The sequence below is a fragment of the Lutra lutra genome, chromosome 8 (genome assembly GCF_902655055.1).
Source record: "Lutra lutra chromosome 8, mLutLut1.2, whole genome shotgun sequence".
In the NCBI taxonomy this organism is placed as follows: Eukaryota; Metazoa; Chordata; class Mammalia; order Carnivora; family Mustelidae; genus Lutra; species Lutra lutra.
Window position 1 is genome coordinate 110,380,504 of NC_062285.1, and position 26,408 is coordinate 110,406,911.

Consider the following 26,408-nt stretch of genomic DNA (forward strand, 5'->3'; position numbering starts at 1 on the left):
ATTTTGGATTGTCATCTAATGTTATAAACTTGCTTAAGAAATTCTTTCTTCTGCCTCTGCAACTCAAAATATATTAGTGAGTGTTCTTGACCTATATAAACGTGGAACACACTCAGCCATGGTCTCAAACAACTCAAAACTCCCCAATTGCCTTGGTATTCACAATATAAGGAAAAGGGCACAAGTATAAGACTTAGAAGAAGGTTCCTGATTTGTCACTAACCAGCTGTTGCATCCTGAGTAAATCACTTAATTTTTCTGAATCTTAGTTTTCTTATTTGAAATAAAGTGATTGTTTTATCATTATTATGAAAGAAATCCATTTTCATTTATGAATTTATCTTTGAGTACAGCTAAGTAAATACATAAAGACTAATTTCCTATCCTTAGGTTAGTAATTGGACAATATGATAAGGAGCTCTAATAAATATCTGTACCCAAGGAATTAATGTCTAAGATTTAGTCTTCATATTTTGAGATAGCAGCTTCAGGAGAAAGGAGAATAGAATGTTATTTGTTGAACATCCAGAATACTCTCTAGGGAATTTATGTATTTCATTGTATATGCACACATCCTTGTAAGAAAAATGTAATTATCCCCATTATTTACTTATTTATTTATTTATTTATTTTGGAGAATGAAGCTAAGGTTTTGAGCTTATATAAGAATAATATGAATTTGAACCTATATCTGGCTGACTCCAAAGCCCACAGTATTTCCTCTCTTTATCAGGAAGCCATATTTTCCCACAAAATACTTCTTAATGTCATATTTCTGAATATGGAAATGAATGACATTTTAAAATGTTCTTAATATACCAGCTGTAATAGAAAACACAGAATTCCTTTTTCTCTTGTGGATAACTTTTGGAAAATAAGGAATAATTTTGAAATAAAGTTTTCCATACTTTGTCTCAGAGGAATTTATAAATTTCTACTAAACCTATTCAGATATTAAATTATGGAAAAGCACAATGAGCATGCTTGCCATAAAAATTATGTATGAGTTGTTAAAAAAAGAAAACCTTACAGAATTCTGTAATGCTGTACTTTATTATGGGAAATACTTTCTAAATAATAGCTTTTTCATACATTTGGAGAATGAGTAAATTTATGATTAAAGCATACTTCTTATCTATGCTTACTGAAAAACTCAAATAATTTTTAGCTACTTATGTTTCTGTGCTGCCCCCCTCCAAAAAAAGACAAAACAGCATATTTTAACCTGAAGATAGTAGAACTTGTTGATTTTTTTCTTTCCCTTTTTGTTTTCTCCTTTTAAAACTTAAGTATAAGTGGTTTGGCTTAGTTATTTGTTTTCAAATTAAGAAAACTTTTATAAAGAGAAAAATTTTACAAATTGAATACTCAATCATAGATATTAAGAAGAGATAATATATTTGATAGATTAACTATTTCTATAGGGTTACTTTAGTCTGAATTCTAATAGAAGGAAAGGAGAGGTGTTACTGGCTTCACATTCAAAATTGACCAGGGGTAATGTCATGAGACAATTCTCTGGCATTTCTAAATGTTCTGGAAGTGTGGCACTAACTACCTTTTTGTTCCAGACTCTTAAAAAATGTTTATACACCAAACAACCTTATGAGATAAAGATGATATCTCCTCTGAAGCAAAGGGCTGATTTGCTTGTTGTCCAATAGAACAGAGGTAATGTTTTCTCACCAGTACAAAAGCAGCTAATTTATAACCCATTATAAGATACTTGAGCTCCCTAAACTTAGGACAGTTCAGCTGTGACACAAAACTACCTTGAGCTTAGTATCTACCTGGACTTCCTTCATTTCACGCTTGTGGAAATTAAGGAGCAAAGGGAACCACCACAAATATGCTGATACTCAAGTTGCTTGCTATGCTCTGAATAATAAAGCCCTTTGTCCCTGACCCAGGAATCTTGTATCGTGTGGCAATATTCATAAAACAGTATCAGGCCAGTCTTCTACCTGAAAGTGTGATCAAATTGCAAAACCCTCAGTGTTCTTGAAGTAGAAAAACATTCATTTCTAAATTTAAGAAAGAAATGAATTGCGAACGTTATCCCATCTTCTTGATTGATTTGTGTTGAGGAATGCTGTCAGTAACCATGAGTGTCTACTTACTGCTTATCAACTATAGAGTCGTTTTAAAAAACACTAACTTAACACCATACACAAAGATAAACTTGAAATGGATAAAAGACCTCAATGTGAGGCAGGAATCTATCAAAATCCTAGAGGAGAACATAGGCAGTAATCTGTTCGACATCGGCCACAGCAACTTCTTTCAAGATATGTCTCCAAAGGCAAAGGAAACAAAAGCGAAAATGAACTTTTGGGACTTCATCTAGACAAAAAGCTTCTGCACAGCAAAGGAAATAGTCAACAAAACAAAGAGATAACCCACGGAATAGGAGAAGTTATTTGCAAATGACACTACAGACAAAGGGCTGATATCCAATAGCTATAAAGAACTCCTCAAACTCAACACACACAAAACAGATAATCCCATCAAAAAAATGGGCAGAAGACATGAACAGACACTTCTCCAAAGAGACGTACAAATGGACAACAGACACATGAAAAAATGTTCATCATTATTAGCCATCAGGGAAACTCAAATCAAAACCATATTGTGATACCACCTTACACCAGTTAGAATGGCCAAAATCAACAAGACAGTAAACAACAAGTGTTGGAGAGGATGTGGAGAAAGGAGAACCCTCTTACACTGTTGGTAGGAATGCAAGTTGGTGCAGCCACTTTGAAAAACAGTGTGGAGATTCCTCAAACAATTAAAAATAGAGCTACCCTATGACCTGCAATGGCACTAGTAGGTAGTTACCCCAAAGATACTGATGTAGTGAAAAGGAGGGCCATCTGTACCCCAGTGTTCATAACAGCAATGGCCACAGTCACCAAACTGTGGAAAGAACCAAGATGCCCTTCAGCGGATGAATGGATAAAGGAGATATGGTCTATATATACAATGGTGTATTATGTCTCCGTCAGAAAGGGTGAATACCCAACTTTTGTATCAACATGGACGGGACTGGAAGAGATTATGCTGAGTGAAATAAGTCAAGCAGAGAGAGTCAAGTATCATATGGTTTCACTTACTTGTGGAGCATAAGGAATAACACAGAGGACATGGGGGAGATGGAGAGGAGGAGTGAGTTGGGGGAAATTGGAGGGGGAGACAAAACTTAAAAGACTGTGGACTCTGAGAAACCAACTGAGGGTTTTGGAGGGTAGGCGGGGGGTTGGGTGAGCCTGGTGGTGGGTATTATGGAGGGCACATATTGCATGAAGCACTGGGTGTGGTGCATAAACAATGAATGCTGGAACACTGAAAAGAAATAAAATAAAATGGAAAAAAAACCACTAATGTAAAATATTTTAGAACTGAGGTGTTACGTGAATTAGCACAACTTTTTATCCCAGGAAACATGTAATATTCTTTTACAGAGAAAAAATTCTTGAAATCATGCAAACCTTGGATCAAAAATCAAAATTGTCATTTCTAAGGTTTGTATCCACCAGAAACAAGAAAATGATAGTGGTTTCTTATTTACAGTACATAAATAATTTCATAAGTTTTCCTCACAGATTGGCAAGACATGTATTATTCCCACTTTATAATTGATGAAATTAAGATTTAGAGTGATTTGTATTTATAATTCAATTCTCTCTCCACCACACCAAACTATATTAAATTTGCATCATTTAAAAAAGATGAGCAGTATTTTAATAATCTATTTTTCCAACTTAGTGAAATACACTAAAAGCCAACTATGGTTAATATTTCTTGTATATAGACTGAGAATCCTTTAGTTGTATGTGATGCCTTGACTTTAGGAAAGATGGTTACAGTGAGTACATAGAAAACAAAAGATAAAGAATTGTTAAAACTTAAGGTTTTAAGGTTTTAACTTAAGGTGCAGAAATGTTTTTGGATGAAGAAGCATTATATGAGTTTTATGATATTGGAATAGAGGAATAAATTTGGACAGAAAAAGTGAGAGAATTAGAGGGCTAACAAATGGTGCCTGGGTTGTTCAGTTGGTAAAGTGTCTGAATCTTGATTTTGGTCCAGGTCATGATCTCTAGGTCTTGACCCTTAAGACCCTGACACCTGTTTAAAATTCTCTCTCCCTCTCCTTCCACCCCTCCCCCACTTCCTCTCCCTCTCAAAAAAAAAAAAAAAAGAAAGAAAGAAAGGAAAAAAGAAAGAAAGAAAAGAATACAGTGTATTCAGGCAAATAGAAAGCACAAAATAAGACACACACACACACACATACATACATTTAAGTATGTATATATAAGATACATGTGTATATATACAAACTCAAATATACCAGTACTTACATTACATGTATTTATTTATTTATTTATTTATTTTTAAAGATTTTATTTATTTATTTGACAGACAGAGATCACAAGTAGACAGAGAGGCAGGCAGAGAGAGAGAGGGAAGCAGGCTCCCTGCTGAGCAGAGAGCCCGATGTGGGACTCGATCCCAGGACCCTGAGATCATGACCTGAGCCGAAGGCAGCGGCTTAACCCACTGAGCCACCCAGGCGCCCCACATTACATGTATTTAAATAACTTAGTTAGCAGATAACAGTTTCTTCTAGATTTTTTTTAAATTCAAAAGCCAAACTTAAATTCTAAAGGTGCAGTAAGCTTGAAAGCAAAATGGTAGGAAAAATAACAATGATGTTATGCATCAGAAACTTATATAATATTATATGTCAACTCTACTTCAATTACAAATAATTAAATACATATATGGGAGAAATTTGCTGTTTCAAAAAAACCCAGAAAACAAAATGCTGGTCTGAGTGCCTGACCTGGAATTACTACCTGTGAGCAAGTCACCAAACTCTTGCTTGTGCCTCCCTTTTCTCATCCCTGGTTATGACTGTACCTACTTCACTGAATGTTTGTGAAGATTAACTGAGATAATGCATTTAACATATTTTGAAGAAAGCCTGACACATGATCAGGGCTCTAGAATGTTACTGGGTGGGTTACAGATTTCATCCCTTTTATACAAATAGTCAACATATCTAAGTGCAGCTTCATAACATCAGCAGTAATCTGAGGTTTGAAAATTTTATACTAGTCCACTACAGGTCTCTATAACTATATATTTAAATCTTAATTTTTAGGGAGCAGAAATTCAGGTGCTAGAAATTATAGATAACTGAATGCCAGAGCTATATACATCGTCTCCCTAATCATACAAACTTGGGAATTTTGGAACTGCAATTATGGTAGCCTTTTTGAACTAGCATAATTAAAAATAGGGGGAGGGTTATTAGAGCTGCAACTGAACTTAAGGAAGCAAGAGGTTAGAGCCTTCTATACCTCAGGATTTCTTTCTCACTTGTCTCAGCTTTACTATTCCCTCTCACTGTTGACTGACTCTGCTTTCCAGGCCCTAGGGTCAAAAATACTATTCCCAACAGTTCCAGATTTAGAGATGTCAATGCTCCAGCCATCAGAGCAACAGAATGAATCAATTCTGATTCCAGTTCCAACACTACCCATTCCAGAAGATTGGGTTACCTTATATAACTTTTTTGGCAAGTATGCTTGCCATCCAGAGTCCCATCAACTGTGACTCTTTAGTTAATATGCCCACTGGGATTCTCTTTACAATGTGCATATGGAGGGAAGGGGGAAGACCCAGAAAGGAGAGGCTAGCAGTTAATCGAGAGGGTGTCTGCTAACTGTTGGTTTATAAATCTCTGTGGGGGCAGAGAAATTAGAAGTGCTAGAAACTACAGATAATTAAAGACAGTTCAGAGGAAATGATGAGAACTCTGAAATAATAATATAACAAGATTTTATTAATCTAAGATTTAGGACTTTATGCCTTATTTTTGCCCAAAAACTGATAAAAATGAAAAAAAAATGCTTGGCTTACAGAATTTTATTTTACCAAATAATTTTTTTGGGGGGGGCACATCCGTTAGTAAGGCAAAATGGCATGGCTGTGGTTTATGTCAAATCATATTCGATTGTTATTAAAATCAGTATTAAAAAATAAAATAAATAAATAAATAAAATCAGTATTAATTTGTGAATTTTTAATAATTTAGTGTCATCCTTGTGTGGGGACCATGCTAATCACTATATCATTCCAATTTTGGTATATATGCTGCTGAAGCAAGCACTATTAATATAGCATTTAGAACTGGTTTCTTTAAGAGACTATATTTCACCTTGTAGCTGATATTCAGCAAATGATTTTTTATAGATATAATTTATCCTGCAATTGCCAACTGTGGGATTTAGAAAACCCTAAGTAAGATGTGTGTTTACTGCAAAGATTAATGTCTATTCTTATCATATAAGATCTAAAACTAAATATAAATTTCCTTGTCCCTGGTAAACAGATAAAGTAGCAAAGTTATCGTATGGTTTTTATTCTTTCTTTTATTGATGTGACATATCACACTGATTTGTGAATATTGAACCATTCTTGCATCCTGGGAATAAATACTACTTGATTGTGGAGTATAATTTTTTTAATTGTATAATTTTTTATAATTTTTATTATTGGATTTGGTTTGCTAATATTTGGTTAAGGGTTTTTGCATCTGTATTCATGAGATATATTGGCCTATAGTACACTTTTTGTTGTTGTGTCTTTATTTGGTTTTGGTATTGAGGTGATATAGGCCTCAGAATTTGGAGGTTTTCTTTTCTATTTTTTGGAATATTTTGAGAAGAATGGGTGCTAACTACTTTAAATATGTGGTAGAATTTGCCTGTGAAGCCATATGGTCTTGGATTTTTGTTTGTTGGGAACTTTTTGATTACTGATTCAATTTCATTGCTAGTTATTGGGCTGTTCAAATTTTGTATTTCTTTCTGCTTTAGTTTTGGTAGAGAATATGTTTCTAGGAATTTATCCATTTCTTCTAGGTTGTCCAATTTGTTGGCATATAGGTTTTCATAATACTGTTACAATATTGAAATACAATTGTATTTCTGTGGTCTTGTTTGCTATTTCTTATCTTTCGTTGGTAATTTTGATTATTTGGGTCCTCTCTCTCTCTGTCTCTCTCTTTTTTCTTCTGATCAGTCTCACTAGAAGTTTATCAATTTTATTGATCTTTTCAAAGAACCAGCTCCTGGTTTCATTGACCTGTTGTATTGTTTTTTTGTTTGTTTGGTTAGTTTTGTTTTAGTTGCTCTATCATTTATTTCTGCTCTAATCTTGATTATTTCCTTCCTTTTGCTGGGTTGAGTTTTGTGTGCTTTTTCTAGTTCTTTTAGGTGTGAGGTTAGCTTGTTTGAGATTTTTCTTTCTTCTTGAGTTAGGCCTGTATTGCTATAAACTTCCCACTTAGAACCACTTTTGCTGCATCCCAAAGATTTTGGACCATTGTGTTCTCATTTTCATTTGTTTTCATGTAATTTTTTATTTCTTTGATTTCTTGGTTGACCCGTTCATTGTTTAGTAGCATGTTATTTAACCTTGGTGTGTTTGTGCTCTTTCCAGATTTTTTCTTGTGGTTGAATTCTAGTTTCATATCATTGTGGTCAGGAAGGATGTATGGTACGACTTCAATATTTTTAATTTGTTGAAACTTATTTTTGGACCAATATTTGACCTGTTCTGGAGAATGTTCCTTGTGCACTTGAAAAGAATATGTGTTCTGCTGATTTAGGTTGGAATGTTCTGAATATGTCTGTCAAATCCATCTGGCCCAGTGTGTCATTTAGAGCCATTGTTTCCTTATTGATTTTCTACTTGGATGATCCGTCCATCAGTGTAAGTGGGGGTGTTGAAGTCCCCTAGTATTATTGTATTACTATCAATTATTTTTTATGTTACTAATTATTTTATGTATCTGGGTGCTCCCATGGTGGGTGCATAAATATTTACCTTTGTTATATCCTCTTCTCGGATTGTCCCCTTTATTATTATATAGTGTCCTTTGTCTCTTATTACAGTCTTTTTTTAAAGTGTATTTTGTCCAACATAAGTATTGCTACACTGGCTTTATTTTGGCATCTGTTTGCGTGATGATGTTTCTCCATCCCCTCACTTTCAATCTGCAGGTGTCTCCTCATTTTGTCTGACTTTCTTTTTCTCTTTCTATGTGTTAGGAAAGTCAGCCATTTCTCTTGTTCTTATTGATAACACCCTTATGAAGAAGAGGTCCCATAGTGCCCTGTAGTAGTACAGTGTTCCCTGTTCCCCAGGGCCTGGTGTTGCAGGGAGTGTCTTCTTTCTGTGTTGCATGTGCTCTGCTGTTGAGTCTTGGCCTCTTTTTTCTTCAAGTCAGTGGTCTATAGAGACTTTTTGCCTCTTATGGCCAGCAGGGTGTGAGGTGGTCTGCCTATGAAAGATCTGCCCCTGCCATCTTTGGAAATGAGGTCCTGCACAACATGTGGGTCAGGATAAATGGTTAATAGGGTTTGCACTGGTCTTCTGAAGATGGGACCTGTAGCACTGGGGCTGAAGGGAGCATGACTGGGAAGGGCTGATCCACTTAAGCACAGGGGTCAAGGCCTGGTGCAAATAAGGTATGTATTGAGTGTTAGTACCATTCTGGTTTCCACAGGTGACTGTTGTTTATGCTGGAGGAGAGGGGAGGGAAATGGCACCTGCCAGCTCCTTTTTTCCTGAAGAGGTGTCCTCATGGTCCCTGTCTTTCTGGGCCACACTTTCATATGAGCAAATCACTTTCCCTCCCATCTGCCCCTGGTGTTTCTCAAATGCTGGGTCTACACTGTAACTGCATAGATTGTTTGTCATACTGTCTTTTTAAGTGTGGGGACTCCCCTTCTTAAGGCTATCTGTACTTTCCCAGAGCCAAGCCCAGTGATTTTTAAAATTCTAGGATTTAGGTCCCACTGGTTTTAGGAACCCTCAAAATTTCAACCACTTTCACTTTCAAAGGCAAAAATTATGAAGATTGATCTTCTTGTGTTGTGGGCTCTCTGGTGCAAGAGTCTGTTTTCTACCCTTCTCTGTGCCACCAGCTTCCTCCCCAATGGGGACATCCACAGTCGGTTTCATTCTCACTGTGTCTTCACTCTTCCTTTAGTTTTGGAGCTTGTTCTGCCAGACTTTGGGTCATTTTCCAGATTATTTATGCTATGGGGGTATAGCTCAGTGGTAGAGCATTTGACTGCAGATTATTTATGCTGATTATGATTGTTATCTAGTTGTATCCATGAGAGGAGGTGAGCTTAGGGTCCTCTTACTCTGCCATCTTCCCAGCTGACCTCACCATAGACATTTTCATATTAACAAAAACTGAGTTTGCTACTAGTAGGCAGTTATTAAACAAACCTATTTAAAGGCACAGTCCTTTTCTCAAGAAAATCCCAAATGAAATATCCATGTGGCAAGAAGAAAGAAAAAAAAAAGAAAAAGGAAATATGTTGGTAAAATCAAATATAAGTTGACAATACGAATAGCAATAATCACATCATGTGAAATTAAATGCCACAAGTCAAATCAGAGAAAATTTACATATAAGTCAAAATGGAGTGAAATTGAGTTAAAATATTCTATGATTCTTGTATTCCCTAGCAGGAGGGAAAAATTGGTTAATTTTAGATTATGTTAACCATGTGTATTATGATTTCCAGGAGAAAAACTAAAATGAATATATATTAACAATATTATTTCCACACTAGCAAGAAAAAGACAAAACAGAAAAATAAAATAAAAGAAGCACTCAATCCAAAATGAAGCCAAGAAAGTAAAGAAAAAGAACATAGTGTACCCAGGGGTGCCTGGGTTGCTCAGTTGGTTAAAGTGTCTGAATCTTGATTTTGGTCCAGGTCATGATCTCTGGGTCTTGACCCTTAAGACCCTGACACCTGTTTAAGATTCTCTCTCCCTCTCCTTCCACCCCTCCCCCACTTCTCTCCCTCTCAAAAAAAAAAAAAAGAAAGAAAGAAAGAAAGAAAAGAATACAGTGTATTCAGGCTAATAGAAAGCACAAAATAAGACACACACACACATACATACATTTAAGTATGTATATATAAGATACATGTGTATATATACAAACTCAAATATACCAGTACTTACATTACATGTATTTAAATAACTTAGTTAGCAGATAACAGTTTCTTCTAGATTTTTTTTTTAATTCAAAAGCCAAACTTAAATTCTAAAGGTGCAGTAAGCTTGAAAGCAAAATGGTAGGAAAAATAGATCACAAAAACACCAAAATAAAGCTGGAATCCTTATATTTAGGTAAGAAAAAACACAGTCTCTAGGGAGAAATGAAAGCTTTACTAAACTAAGAGAAATTTAAAAATATTTTTAACTTGATAGAAGTTTTGAATTCAATGAAATTGAAATGAAAACACCACTCATAAAAACGTGTGGGATGCCGCAAAAGCAGTGCTTAGAGGGAAATTTATGGCAAAGACTGCATATGTTAGAAAAGAAGAAAGATATAAAATCTATCATTTAAGTTTCTACCTCAGGAAACTTGGAAAAGTAGAGTAAATTAAATCAAAAGTAAGCAGAAGAAAAAAAAGAATTAGAGAAGAAATCAATAAAATTGTAAGTGGAAATTTAATAGAGTATCAATGAAACCAAAAATAATCAGCTTCCAAAATGGAAAGTGCCAGGCCTAAAAGTGTTCCTAGTGAATTCTATGAACCATTTGGGAAAGAAATTATACAAATTCTTTGTGATCTCTTTCAAAGGATAGAAGCAGATGGGATACTTTCTAATTCATTCTGTAGGACAGAATTAAGCTAATACTAAAGACAGACAAAGACTATACAAGAAAAGAAAACTACAGATTTCCAATAACATGATACAGAAAATCCTCAAAAAAAATTAGCAAATCTTGGGGCGCCTGGGTGGCTCAGTGGGTTAAGCCGCTGCCTTCGGCTCAGGTCATGATCCCACGTCCTGGGTTCGAGCCCCACATCGGGCTTTCTGCTCAGCGGGGAGCCTGCTTCCTCCTCTCTCTCTGCCTGCCTCTCTGCTTACTTGTGATTTCTCTCTGTCAAATAAATAAATAAAATCTTAAAAAAAAATAGCAAATCAAATCCAACAATTTATAAAGAGAATCATGCACATTATACATTATCTAATGACCAATAGGGATCTATCCCATGTATGTAAAGCTGGTTAAACGTTCAAAAATCATGGGGCACCTGGTGACTTAGTTAAGTGTCTGCCTTTGCTCAGGTCATGATCCTGGGGGCCTGGGATTGAGCCCCACATTGGGCTTCCTGCTCAGTGGAGAGTCTGTTTCTCCCTCTGCCCTGCCCCTCCTACTCCTATTCTCTCTCTGTCTCTTTCTCTCTCTCTCTCAAATAAATAATCTTAAAAAAAAAATTCAAAAATTAGTGTGTCCATCACATCAACAGGCTAAAAAAGAGAAATCACATGATATCTATAGATGCAAAAAAGCATTTCACAAAATCCACATTCAAGATAAAAATTCAATAAACCAGGAATAGAGGGCAACTTCTTCAACTTGATAAAGAATTTTTACAAAAACATTACAGTTAACATCACACTTAATGGTAAGAAATAGAAAGATCCAGGTACAAGACAAGGATATTGACTCTAGCCACTTCTTTTCAACCTTGTACTAAAAATCCTAACTAATGCAATACACAAGAAAAGGAAATAAAAGGTATGCAAAATAGGAAGAAAGAAATGATTTTTTTTTTCAGATGAGGTGATCATCTATATATAAAATTTGAAAGAACCAACAAAACTTCTGAAACGAATAAGCAATTGTAACAAAGTTTTGGATGTAGGATTAATATATAAGAGCCTATCACCTTCCTATATACTAGTAATGAACAGTGAAGTTTGAAGTTAAAAAACAAAACCATTTATGTTGCCACCCCCAACTTAAATGCTTAGGTATAAATCTAACAAAATATGTACAAATTCTGTATGAGAAAAGCTACAAAACTTTGATGAAATAAGTAAAAGAACTCAATAAATTGATAATATACCATGTTCGTGGTTAGAAAAACTCAATACTAGCAAGATTTCAGTGCTTCTTAACTTGATCTATAGGTTAAATGAAATCCCAACAAGTCATTTTGTGAATATTAACAAACTGATTCTAAAATTTATATAAAGAGGCAAAATGCCCAGGGTAGCCAGCACAATATTGAAGGAAAAGAACAAATTTAGAAGACCAACAATATTTGACTTCAAGATTTGCTATAACCTACAGTAACCAAGACTGTGCTATTGGCAAATGAATAAACAAATAGGTCAATGGAACAGAGAATATAGACAACCCAGAAACAGACCCACACAAATATGGCCAACTGATCTTTGACAAAGGAGCAAAGATAATAAAAACAGATTAAGAATGCCTTTTCAACATATGGTGCTAGAACAGAGTGGTTATCCTCATAATTAAAAAAAAAATGAATCTAGACACAGACATTTTACCACTCACAAAATTTAACTCAAAATATATTGCATACCTAAATATAAAATGGAAAACTCCTAGACTTCTGGAATATAATATAAAAGAAAATCTAGATCTAGGTGACGTTGGGCATAGCTATGACATTTTAGGTACAACACCAGTGGCATGATGCATGAGACATAATTGATAAGTTGGACTTCAATAACAGTAAAAATTTGTGTTCTGCTGAAGACAATGTCAAGAGAATGAAAAGACAGGCTGAGAAAAATATTTGCAAAACATTTACCTAATTAATGGTTACTATCAAAAATAAACAACTCTTAAATCTCAACAAAAAGAAAATAAGTAACCCAGTTTAAAAAATGGGCCAATGACCTTAATGACACTTTACCAAAGATAATATACAAATGGCAAATAAGTATATGAAAAGATGTACCATTCTATGTCCTCAAGGAAATGCAAATTACAACAGCAAGATATCACTACATAACTATAAGAAGGGCTAAAATCTAGAATGATGACAATATCATATTCTTTTTTTTTTAAAGATTTTATTTATTTACTTGACAGACAGAGATCACAAGTAGGCAGAGAGTCAGACAGAGGGAGAGGAAGCAGGCTCCCTGCTAAGCAGAGAGCCGGATGCGGGGCTCGATCCAAGGACCCGGGATCACAATCTGAGCCAAAGGCCGAGGCTTTAACCCATTGAGCCACCCAGGCGCCTTGACAATACCATATTCTGACAAGTATATGGTGCAACAGAACTTTCATTCATTGCTGATAGGCATGCAAAATATTCAGTCACTTTGGAAGACAGTTTGGAACTTTCTCATAAAACTAGAAATATTTTTACTAAATGATCCAGCAATCTCATTCTTTGGTATTTATTCAAATGAATTGAAAACTTGGGGTGCCTGGGTGTCTCAGTCAGTTAAGCATCTGCCTTCACCTCAGGTCATGATCCCAGGGTCCTGGATCACATTGAACTCCCTGCTCAACAGAGAGTCTGCTTCTCCCGCTCCCCCTCCCCATGCTTGTGCTCTCTCTCGCTCACACTCTTTCTCTCAAATACATAAGTAAAATCTTTAAAAAAAATGAATTGAAAACTTACATCCACACAGAAATTGGAACACAAATATTTATAGCAGCTTTATTCATAATTGCCAAAATTTGAAAGCAACCAAGACATCCTTGAACAGATAAATGAATAAACAGCAGCACATCAGAGAAAGGAATACTATTGAACAAGGAAAGCAGATGAGATAAGCCATGAAGAGACATGGGGGAACATTAAATGCATATTACTAAGTGAAAGAAGCTAACCTGAAAATGCTATTTGTATGATTCCAACTATGTAACATTCTGGAAAAGGCAAAACTATGGGGATAGTAAAAAGATCAGTATTGCCAGGGGCCAGGGTTGGGGAGAAGGGGTCAAGACACAGAGCACAGAGGATTTTTAGAGCAGTGAAAACTACTCTACATATTACCATAATGTTGGATACATGTCATTATACATTTGTCCAGACTAACAAAGTATAACACCAGGAGTGAACCCTGAGGTAAACTATGGACTTTGCATGATTATGATGTCTCAGTGTAGGTTCATAGATTATAACAAATGTACTACTGTGGTGGGGAGTGGAAGTATGTCAATAATGGGAGAGACTTTGAATATATAAAGGATGAGAGTATATAGAGAAATTTCTATAACATAAAATTTTGTTTAAACCCAAAACTGCTCTAAAAATGAATTTTATTATTTTTTAAATAATATAAAGCAAAGATGTAAATTTAAATAATATAAAGCAAACATTAAAGAAGTACCAAAGAGAAGTAAAAAATTCTGAACTATATTGAGAGTTTTACTATATCTTTCTTAGTAATTTATAAAACAAGCACTCAAAAAATCAGTTAAGGACATGGTTTGATAAATTGATTTAATAACACTTGCTTAAAGGACATAAATAAAACACTCAACTAGAGGAAGCACACACAGGACATTTATGGAACTTTAACTTATGATGGCCTTAAGTCAGGTCTCAAAAGTAACTTCAGGATTAAAATCATATTTTAATTTGAGTATATTTTCTGAATATAATGCTAATAAACTATAAATGAATGATATCAATAATACTAACAATGGTAGTACTAGTAATGATACTAATAAGCTGTAAATGAATGATAAATGAAGATAACTAGATAATCTTTACCCTCTTGGAAATTAGGAAATATCTGAAAAATTCGTGAGTCAATCACAAATATTTTTAAAAATAATTGAATAATAAAAATCTATATATTATAATATAAAAACAATAGGCAATGAATTTTTTAAAAGTAAAACAATTCATCAAAAAGGTAAATTTTTTGAAAGAAATTTGATGAATTCCTGGCAAATCTGATTATGAAAATAGAATGGAAAGCACAAATAACCAGTATCAGGAATGAAAATGAGGCAGAATGACAAATGATACAGACTAAAACTATAGTAAGGGAATATTGTGAACAACCCTACAACAGTATATTTGAAAATTTGGAGAAAATGGTCAATTCCTAGAAAAATATGATACTGAAATTACCCTTAAACCTAACATTATAGGCAAGCAACCAGGAAGGAAAAAAATTTTGACCTGTGACAGTATTTTTTAAATTTTAACTTTGTTAGTTAACATACAGTGCAATATTGATTTCTGGAGTAGAATTCAGTGATTCCTCACTCACATACAACACCCAGTGCTCATCAAAAGTGCCCTCTTTAACATCCACCCCCACCTATCTCTCTCCATCCACCCTCAGTTTGTTCTCTATCATTAAGAGTCACTATGGGGTGCCTCAGTGGCTCAGTGGGTTAAGCCTCTGCCTTTGGCTCAGATCATGATCTCAATGTCCTGGGATCAAGTCCCACATCGGGCTCTCTGCTCAACAGGGAGTCTGCTTCCTCCTCTCTCTCTCTGCCTGCCTCTCTGCCTACTTGTGATCTCTCTCTGTCAAATAAATAAAACCTTAAAAAAAAAAAAAGTCACTATGGCTTGTTCCCTCTCTCCCAAATGTCCATCAACTGATGAATGGGTAAAGAAGTGACAGTATTTTTATTTATTTATTTATTTAAGATTTTATTTATTTATTTAATAGACAGAGATTACAAGTAGGCAGAGAGGCAGGCAAGAGAGAGAGAGAGGAGGAAGCAGGCTCCCTGCTGAGCAGAGAGCCCAAGGCCGGGCTCCATCCCAAGACCCTGGGATCATGACCTGAGCCGAAGGCAGAGGCTTTAACCCACTGAGCCACCCAGCTACCCCTAGAAGTGACAGTATTTTTATTTTTTTATTTTTTATTTTTTTTAGTGACAGTATTTTTAAAATCAGAATGTGTCTCACAAAAAATGTGCAAGACCGGGGCGCCTGGGTGGCTCAGTGGGTTAAGCCGCTGCCTTCAGCTCAGGTCATGATCTCAGGGTCCTGGGATCGAGTCCCGCATCGGGCTCTCTGCTCAGCAGGGAGCCTGCTTCCTCCTCTCTCTCTCTGCTTGCCTCTCTGTCTACTTGTGATCTCTGTCTGTCAAATAAATAAATAAAAAAAAATGTGCAAGACCTTATCAGGAAAATTGTAAAACTCTATCAAGAATGTTAAAGAAAAACTAAATAAATTATGAATTGAAAGACTAAATTTCAAAGATTTAAATTGTTCCAAATTAACAGTTAAATCACAAGAAGTATTTATGGGTATTGACAAGCAGAATCTATGATTTTTATAGAAAGTCAAAATCTGCAAATAGCCAAGAGACACTCAACAGGGTGAATAAATTGGGAGAACTTGTCAAACACCATAATTTATTATTAATAAACTCTAATTATAGAGCTGACACAAATAAGACATTGAATATATTGTGGTGTAGTATGGTATAGTATGGTATGGATGCTATGGTATGGATAGGATGAGATGAGATAGGATGGAATGGTAGTAATTCTAGGATAGGGCAGGGTAGGGTAAAGTAAAATAGTAGAGAGAATGAAAACTGATAGTGGCATATATGCTTCATTGATACTATAAGATAGATCGAATTCTAAATCAGTGGGCAATATTCAGGTTGTCAATTTCTTCCTGATTCTGTTTTGGAAGTTTGTAAGTTTTCAAGAATGCATCCATTTCATCTAGGTTGCTTAACTTATTGGCGTATAACTGTTGATAATAATTTCTGATGATTGTTTCTATTTCCTTGGTGTTAATTGTGATCTCTCTCTTTTCATTCATAATTTTATTAATTTGGGTCCTCTTTCTTTTCTTTTGGATTAGTTTGGCCAGTGGTTAATGGATCTTATTGATTCTTTCAAAAAAGCAGCTTCTAGCTTCGTTGATGTGTTCTACTGTATCTCTGCTCTAATCTTGATTATTTCACTTCTTCTGTGGGGTTGGCTTAATTTGTTGTTGATTCTCCAGTTCTTTAAGGTGTAAAGAGAGCTGGTGTATTCTGGATTTCTTAGTTTTTTTGAGAGAGGTTTGGATGGCTATGTATTTCCCCCTTAGGACCGCCTTTGCTGTATGCCATAGGTTTTGGACAAATGTGTCTTCATTCTCATTGGTTTCCATGAATTGTTTAAGTTCTTCTTTGATTTCCTGGTTGGTCTAAACATTCTTAAGCAGGGTGGTCTTTAGCTTCCAAGTGTTTCAATTCCTTCCAAACTTTTTCCTGTGGTTGAGTTCCAGTTTCAAAGCATTGTGGTCTGCAAATATGCAGGGAATAATCTCAGTCTTTTGGTATTGGTTGAGCCCTGATTTGTGACCCAGTATGTGGTCTATTCTGGAGAAAGTTCCATGTGCACTTGAGAAGAATGGGTACTCTGCTGTTATAGGGTGGAATATTCTGTATATATCTATGAGGTCCATTTGGTCCAATGTGTCATTCAATGCTCTTGTTTATTTTTTATTGGTTACTGATTTATTGATTTTCTGTTTGGATGATCTATTACTGAGAGTAGTGTGTTAAGATCCCCTACTATTAATGTATTCATATCAATGTGACTCTTTATCTTGATTAACAGTTGTCTTATGTAGTTGGCTGCTCCCGTATTGGAGGTATAAATATTTACAATTGTTAGACCTTCTTGGTGGATAGACCCTTTAAGAATGATGTAGTGCCCTTCTTTATCTCTGACTACAGTCTTTAGTTTAAAATATAATTTATCTGATATGAGAATCACTATCAAGAACCTCCCAAAAACCAAGACCCAGGACCTGATGGATTCCCTGGAGAATTCTACCAAACATACAAAGAAGAAATAATACCCATTCTACTGAGGCTGTTTCAAAAAATAGAAACAGAAGGAAAACTCCCATACTTTTTTTTATGAAGCCAGCATTACCGTGATCCCCAAACCAGGCAAAGACCCCATCAAAAAGAAGAATTTCAGACCAATATCCCAGATGAAATATGGATGCCAAGATTCTCAGCAAGATCCTAGATAATAGGATCCAACAGTACATTAAAAAGATTATCCACCATGACCAGGTGGGATTTATACATGGGATACAAGGGTGGTTCAACATTTGCAAATTAGTCAATGTGATAGAACAAATCAATAAGATAAGAGAGAAGAACCACATGGTCCTCTCAATTGATGCAGAAAAAGCATTTGACAAGATACTGATTAAAATGATCCTGATTAAAATGATACAAAGTATAGGGATAGAGGGAACATTCCTCAACTTCATAAAATCTATCTATGAAAAACCCACAGCGGATATCATCCTCAATGGGGAAAAGCTGACAGCCTTCCCTTTGAAATCAGGAACACGACAAGGATGCCCACTCTTACCACTCTTGTTCAACATAGTACTAGAATTCCTAGCAACAGCAATCAGACAACAAAAAGAAATAAAGTTATTCAAATTGGCAAAGAAGAAGTCAAACTCTTTCTCGTCACAGATGACATGATACTTTATATGGAAAACCCAAGAGACTCCACCCCCAAACTACTAGAACTCATTCAGCAATTCAGTAATGTGGCAGAATACAAAATCAATGCACAGAAATCAGTTTCTTTCTCATACACTAACAATGAAAATATAGAAAGGGAAATGAGAGAATCGATTCCATTTACTATAGCACCAAGAACCATAAAATACCTGGGAATAAACCTAACCAAAGAGGTAAAGGATCTGTACTCCAGGAACTACTGAACACTCATGAAATATATTGAAGAAGACACAAAAAGATGGAAGACCATTCCATGCTCATGGATCAGAAGAATAAACATTGTTAAAATGTCTATACTGCCTAGAGCAATTTATACTTTCAATGCCATCCCAATCAAAATTCCACCGGCACTTTTCGAAGAGCTGGAACAAACAATCCTTAAATTTGTATGGAACCAGAAAAGACCCTGAATTGCTAAGGAAATGTTGAAAAAGAAAAACAAAACTGGGGGCATCATGTTGCCTGATTACAAGCTTTACTACAAAGCTGTGATCACCAGGACAGCCTGGTACTGGCACAAAAACAGACACATAGACCAGTGGAACAGAATAGAGAGCCCAACTATGGACCCTCAACTCTATGGTCAAATAATCTTTAACAAAGCAGGAAAAAATATACAGTGGAAAAAAGACAGTTGCTTCAATAAATGATGCTGGGAAATTGGACATCTATGTGCAGAAGAATGAAACTTGACCATTCCCTTACACCATACACAAAGATAAACTCGAAATGGTTAGAAGACCTCAATGTGAGGCAGGAATCTATCAAAATCCTAGAGGACAGGGGCGCCTGGGTGGCTCAGCGGGTTGAGCCGCTGCCTTCGGCTCAGGTCATGATCTCAGGGTCCTGGGATCGAGCCCCGCATCGGGCTCTCTGCTCGGCGGAGAGCCTGCTTCCTCCTCTCTCTCTGCCTGCCTCTCTGCCTGCTTGTGATCTCTCTCTGTCAAATAAATAAATAAAAAATCTTTAAAAAAAAAAAAAATCCTAGAGGACAACATAGGCAGTAACCTCTTCGACATCAGCCACAGCAACTTCTTTCAAGATATGTCTCCAAAGGCAAAGGAAACAAAAGCGAAAATGAACTTTTAGGACTTCATCTAGACAAAAAGCTTCTGCACAGCAAAGGAAATAGTCAAAACAGACAACCCACGGAATAGGAGAAGTTATTCTCAAATGACATTACAGACAAAGGGCTGATATCCAAGAGCTATAAAGAACTCCTCAAACTCAACACACACAAAACAGATAATCCCATCAAAAAAATGGGCAGAAGACATGAACAGACACTTCTCCAAAGAAACGTACAAATGGACAACAGACACAAAAAATGTTCATCATTATTAGCCATCAGGGAGACTCAAATCAAAACCACATTGAGATATACCACCTTACACCAGTTAGAATGGCCAAAATCAACAAGACAGTAAACAACAAGTGTTGGAGAGGATGTAGAGAAAGGAGAACCCTCTTACACTGTTGGTGGGAATGCAAGTTGGTGCAGCCACTTTGAAAAACAGTGTGGAGATTCCTCAAACAATTAAAAATAGAGCTACCCGGGGCACCCGGGTGGCTCAGTGGTTGGGTGTCTGCCTTCGGCTCAGGTCATGATCTCAGGGTCCTGGGATCGAGCCCCACATCGGGCTCTCTGCTCAGTGGGAAGCCTGCTTCCCCCTCTCACATTCCCCCTGCTTGTGTTCTCTCTCTCTCTCTCTCTCTCTGCTAAATAAATAAATTATCAAAATCTTAAAAAAAAAAAATAGAGCTACCCTATGACCTGCAATGGCACTAGTAGGTAGTTACCCCAAAGATACTGATGTAGTGAAAAGAAAGGCCATCTGTACCCCAGTGTTCATAGCAGCAATGGCCGCAGTCACCAAACTGTGGAAAGAACCAAGATGCCCTTCAGCAGATGAATGGATAAAGGAGATATGGTCTATATATACAATGGAGTATTATGCCTCCATCAGAAAGGGTGAATACCCAACTTTTGTATCAACATGGATGGGACTGGAAGAGATTATGCTGAGTGAAATAAGTCAAGCAGAGAGAGTCAATTATCACAGGGTTTCACTTACTTGTGGAGCATAAGGAATAACACAGAGGACATGGGGAGATGGAGAGGAGGAGTGAGTTGGGGGAAACTGGAGGGGGAGATAAACCATAAGAGACTATGGACTCTGAGAAACAAACTGAGGGTTTGGGAAAGGAGGGAAAGGTGTTGGGTGAACCTGGTGGTGGGCATTATAGAAGGTACATATTGCATGGAGCACTGGGTGTGGTGCATAAACAATGAATTTTGAAACACTGAAAAAAATTAAAGTTAATTTTAAAAAATCAGTGGGCAATAGACTTTTCAATAAATTTACTTAAGTGATTATCTATGCAAAAAACTAATTATGTCCACATTAAAGACCTAAATATAAGAAGCAAAAATATAAAACTTATAGAAGACAATGTGGCAGAATATAACATTGGATATCTAATTATTTCTTTAAAAATACTCATCATCTTGATAAATATATTTACATTAAAATTAAAAATCTCTATAAATCCAAAAATATAATAGTGAACAATAGCCTATAGAGATGGAAAAGGTATTTGTTACGTATATCCAACAAAGGTCTCATATCCAAAATATATAAATAATTCCTGAAAGTCACTAAAATACAGCCTAATAGAATAAATAATATTTTTTAATTTAAAAAAATTTTTTTAATGTTTAAAATTTTTAAAATTAAAAAAAAAAATAAATAGCCTAATAGAAAATAAAAAACAAGAAGCTCTAACATATTTTTCACCAAAGAAGATATCCAAGTAACTTGTGAACATATAAAAAGGTACTTAATCTCATTTTGTAGTACAGAAATGCAAATTAAATCTGCAAAGTACAAAAAAAAAAGCCTCAAAAACCTAATTGTTGGAAAACACATAACCAATAAGACTCATATTTTGCTGATTGAACTACAATTTGGTACTACCATTTGGAAAGCAGTTTTACATGTGGATTTGAAGATATGCATTTCATATGATCCTTCAATTACATTCCTAAATGCTTGCCCTATAGAAACTTGTACAAGGATAGAGTAGTGTTTTTCTTAATAGTCCAAAACTAGAAACAGCCCATGTGTCTGACAACAATGGAATGAATAAATTCTAATACATCTATGCTGTGGGATACAGTATGATTCTGAAAAATAATGAACTGCATCTATACACAGCAACATAGATGAATCTCACCAACAATACTGAACAAATGAACACAAGAGAATACCTACAGGATTGTAGCAAGCGAAGCTTGCTTAATACATAGGTAGGAAAGTTTTATAAAGGAAGTCAAGAAAATCAATGTTATAAAATTCAGCATAATGGTTATCCCTAAGAGAAGAGAATTTTGAGCAGGACTTCTCATGTGCAAGTTGTGTTCTGTTTTTTTTTGAATGATCAGAGGTTACATGGAACATGTATTTATATGTGTATTTATATAATAATTTTAAACAATGTATGCATAATTTATATAATATATAATCTTTACGTGTTTTAAATTACTTATAAAGCTTGAAATTCTAAATACCTGCTATATGCAATATTTTGTGTATATTGTATATCTCATAACAAAATAAAAATGATAAAAAGAGCTCTCTGTGCTCACTTGACAACAAATATACTAAAAATGGAATAATATAGAGAAAATTAGCATGGCCTCTGTACCAGGACAAAATGCAGATTCATAAAGTGTTCCATATTTTGCTTTCCTTTCTAATGTAGAGCAATGACAAAACTTTGTCTCTAATAAGCAAAGTGACTTGACCAACTGAAGTCCCTTCCAGCTGCAAATCCCACCCCCAATTTTTCCCCTTAAAAAAAAAATCTTCCCCAATTCAATATTTATATAAGTAGGTTAAAGCCAAAATTTAATTATGTGGGGAAGACGGGTAATGCCTATCTTGACTTTTTTTCCTCACTAGGAGGCCCTGATTCATTTACAAATGAATTTCTGCTACATAAAATAAAAATCTATCTTTTTAAACAAAATATAATGAAAGATAAAAATTCTGCATTAATAAAGTATACACTTAGAAGGCTCTAAAATATTTAGTCTATAGGGCTACTTGTTTAAGTGATTACCTATGGAAAACAACAAGTTTGGAACCAGGATTATTAGTCTCTAATATGTTTGTCATTCAGATTGTGAAAGAGGAGCACTTCGGTGGTTCAGTCCCTTAAGCATTCGACTCTTGATTTAGGCTTTGCCCTGAGTGTTGTGAGATTGAGCGTGGAGTTGGGTTCCATGCTGGTTGTGGAGCCTGATTAAGATTCTCTCTCTTTCTCTCTATTCTCTCCCCATCTGCCCCTCCCCGCCTTCTCTCTCTCTCTCTCTCTCTCTAAAAATGATGGTGAAGGAAAATTATTTTTACTTATATTTACTAGTTTTGTTATAGAGCAAGCAATATTTTAATATATATTCAGTATTTTATGTGATGTTAGCTCTGTGTGTAACAGAAGCATATCTGTATTCTTATTTGACAGGTAGAGAAATCATTAGAGGCAGAAATTAATAGTCAGTGAGAAATGCATTATGAAAATATAAACATATATATAAGTATTTCTGTTTTATAGCTATAAAAATGATTACAATGATACAAAAAATGTTTAATTGGATCCATCAAGCCTCTATCATTAGTATATCCATATAATTCCACTTACTGAGTTCTTTTGAAATAAAACTAGTAAAGGAACTCAACCATATATTTGGACCATGATCAATAAATATACATAAATGAATAGAATTAGTGGTATCTTTTTACCAGAGCAGAAGCTTTTATATATGGCAAGAACCTGAAGTCCAACTATACAAACAAACAAACAGAAAACAGGTCACAGTAATATTTATTTGGCCACTATAACCACGTTATTTTGAAAGCCAACCTGCTTACATCACCAGCCTATGCATTATTCTATTGGGTGGGCCCTAGTTTGGATGACCTACTGTAGTAACACTCCCTAAGGGAGTCCAGGTTGGATAGGAGAATAGTTTCCAAGAGTAATTAAATTAAGAGAGTGAAACAGGAGAGAATCATGTCAATGGAATCTCCTTCATGGTTATTACTGAGCAATTGCTAAAAATTATTTGAAATAACTTGAAATCAATTAGGACTGTGTGTCCTTGTTATCTTTTGAAAATTAACTTTTCTTTATTAAAGACACACTAAAATCCTCATATATTATGAAGTAGAATACATTAAAAAAATACCTGTTATAGATTTAGAATTCTTTGAACAAGGACTTCCTGGACTCCCCCAGAAAATTGTTCTGTCTAGTTTTGTGGTTAATCCTGGGATCCTTCCAGTGACTCCCTGGAACCTTGATCTTGTCCTGGATTTAGAGACTCTTACAGATAGTCTCACCTCAAGGATAGCTAAGTCTTGGCCCATGGCAACTGAGATAGCATTAAGGCGATGTATAATCAGGTTCATTTAACTTAAAAAATAGCAAAATTGCTAGAGTTATTAGATCCTTAATACATGTCAGGTATGATATGTGTTCTGTTACTTTATCATACACATTTTAGGAGTAAAAAACTGAGGCAGAGAGAAGGTAGATAATTTGCTCAACTTTGCACAGTTAGTAAGTGAAAACACCAACTTATTGTGTGCAAGATAGATGTTAGGCAAATAAATGACTAAAGTGTAGACTCTCCAATACAGGCTGAATTGATTTATCCTAGAATTAACTTCTCATATGTCACAATTTTAGAGGCTTTTCTAGTGAAAAACTAAGTGGTGTGCTAGATTCATCAGAAATACAGAAAGCAATCTTAGGCAATGGCTACCAGGTAGTTCTAAAAGCAATATTCTATTAACACTTATTATAACTTAGAAATGGGTAAATCTGCCAATGTCATGACAGTGAAGGATGAGTATTATAGATTTTTCCTTTTAATCTCAGGTTCCAATACAGCTTGGTATAGCAGTGTTACTGATCCTGTCATTTAAAACATTTACATTTTGTTTATCATGGATTTTTCCATTAACTTTTATTTTAAAATATTACATTAAATATTATTTACCTTGATTCCTGAGATTCTTGTCACCCCCTTAAATTTTATGCCCAAAGTAAAATATTTCATTTGCCCCCACTTGACTTACCCTAGTCCTGGTCTTGGTTAACAGTAAACATGGAGACACATTATGCATTAATATGACTATACGTATGACTATATCACTTTAACAACCTGCAATTTTCTTGACTTATGTGGCTCTCTCAGAAGAAATTAAGGAACCACTCTTTATGTAGTATATGGTGCTCCACTGTAAAGATAGTGAGATTCAATTCAACTGGCCAATACAAATGGCAAAGCGTATCCTTTCAAGTAGAATTATATGCAAGTTGAATACAAAAGGCTTGTTATAATTGGTTAAAACACACAACTACATCAACTTTGTGAAAGAATGTTTCTGTTATTCCAGAGGGAGTCACAATTTTCAGTATTATCGAATTGCTCTATTTAAGTATCTGCAAAATCTATAGATTTTAAAGGACAATTTAGTAACTAACTAACTTCTCCTTTGCTTTCCTAAAGGTCATTCATATAATTTATGTATCACCCAACCCCCAAATTGACAAATTTTGAGAATTAATCTAAATGTCAGAAACTAGCAAGTATTTTTCATTCTAGTACTTTTACCTAGCCTCTCTACCATAAAATATAATGAAATATGTAAAGGAGTGATTAGTGCTGCATTTGGCCTTTGACCCTTACATACAGCTTTGGCTCTATTCCCAAAATTTCTGTTTTTAAAGTTTTGCAACAACAATCTTCTTTATTCATGAAGTCATTTTCCTTAATGATCAATTACATATATATTTAGATATATTTTAAAAGAATAGGAAAGTAGCTTGTCACACACAAATGGATCTTAGAGAGTTACTGGTTCCATGCCAATGCTATCAACTTTCCAGCAACAGATTGGATTGGTTAAGGAAGAAGCCATAAACACCCTATCAACAAGTATTTATACAGATGTTAATGAATTTAAAATTCTGTTAGTGTAACATTTATGCCAAACTCCAATTTTATTTGTGCTTTATTTGTGAGGTATGATGCAATAACTTCTTTTAATAAACATGTACAGACTGCTTATACTTTAAAATGGAAACATATTTTTAGTGTTTCCAGCATGAGATACATAGAATCAGCCATTTATCAAAGTTACCAATAATATTTCCATTGCACATAGCATTTTGCTCATCATGCAACTATGTCCTCCAAAAGCTTTTGGTAAAAAGATGAACTCATTTCTATCTGTGAAACAAGAATACGTTTTTAGTATATTACTAAGAAAGGCCATTAAGGGAAAAGAAAATAGTCATGGGAAAATTGCCATATGTATTTAAAATATAAATAATTAGCTTTTTTGTGTGTCCCAAATGATAATTGAATCTTAATCTCCCTCTGTGTAGGATATTTATGCTATACTGAAATTTTAGAAAACATTTATTTGAAGCATATGGGTTTAATGAACACTTATTTTATTTTTCATGAAGAAAAGAATAATATTTCCATTAATTTCAAAAGAAACTTCATCTCTTTTAGTGAACTTCTTAAAGCTGAACTGCTTTCCTCTAGGATTGTGTACACTGTGAACATTTTATAAAGTAGCCTTATATGATGGAGTAGTTTTGTTGTTGTTGTTGTTTTAATTTGCCATCCTTGGTTGTCAGTTTTTATCCCAAACTAGTTCTGACTTTCAGAGCTGAAGTTTCTATTATAATGATTAAGTTAGTTATAAATAGGAATGTATTACCCTCCATAATGCACAGGTCTGTCTGCACACTAAAAATCTAAATTCTAGCTCTACATTTGTCAGGACACTGACAGACCATTAACCAATTATGACAATTATTCCATTATTTCACAAATATTTTTGAACACTATCTTACTTATACCCCTTAAAGAGCTTATTTATACTAGGCAAAACTGACACATGAATAGCAAAATAAAATATAATGTAATAAATGCTATTACGGAGTCT

The 26,408-nt window shown here is 34.9% G+C and overlaps 1 protein-coding gene and 2 non-coding genes across 6 annotated transcripts in view; 2 read left to right on the plus strand and 1 right to left on the minus strand.

The window, feature by feature from the left end:
• LRRIQ1 (leucine rich repeats and IQ motif containing 1) overlaps positions 1-26,408 on the plus strand; it is a 219,676-nt gene that overhangs the window by 145,527 nt on the left and 47,741 nt on the right. The window lies entirely within an intron of this gene.
• On the minus strand, positions 6,078-6,181 carry LOC125108099 (U6 spliceosomal RNA). Its single transcript, XR_007129786.1, has one exon. It is a non-coding gene; the product is annotated as a U6 spliceosomal RNA (small nuclear RNA).
• Positions 22,015-22,122, plus strand: LOC125108096 (U6 spliceosomal RNA). Its single transcript, XR_007129783.1, has one exon. It is a non-coding gene; the product is annotated as a U6 spliceosomal RNA (small nuclear RNA).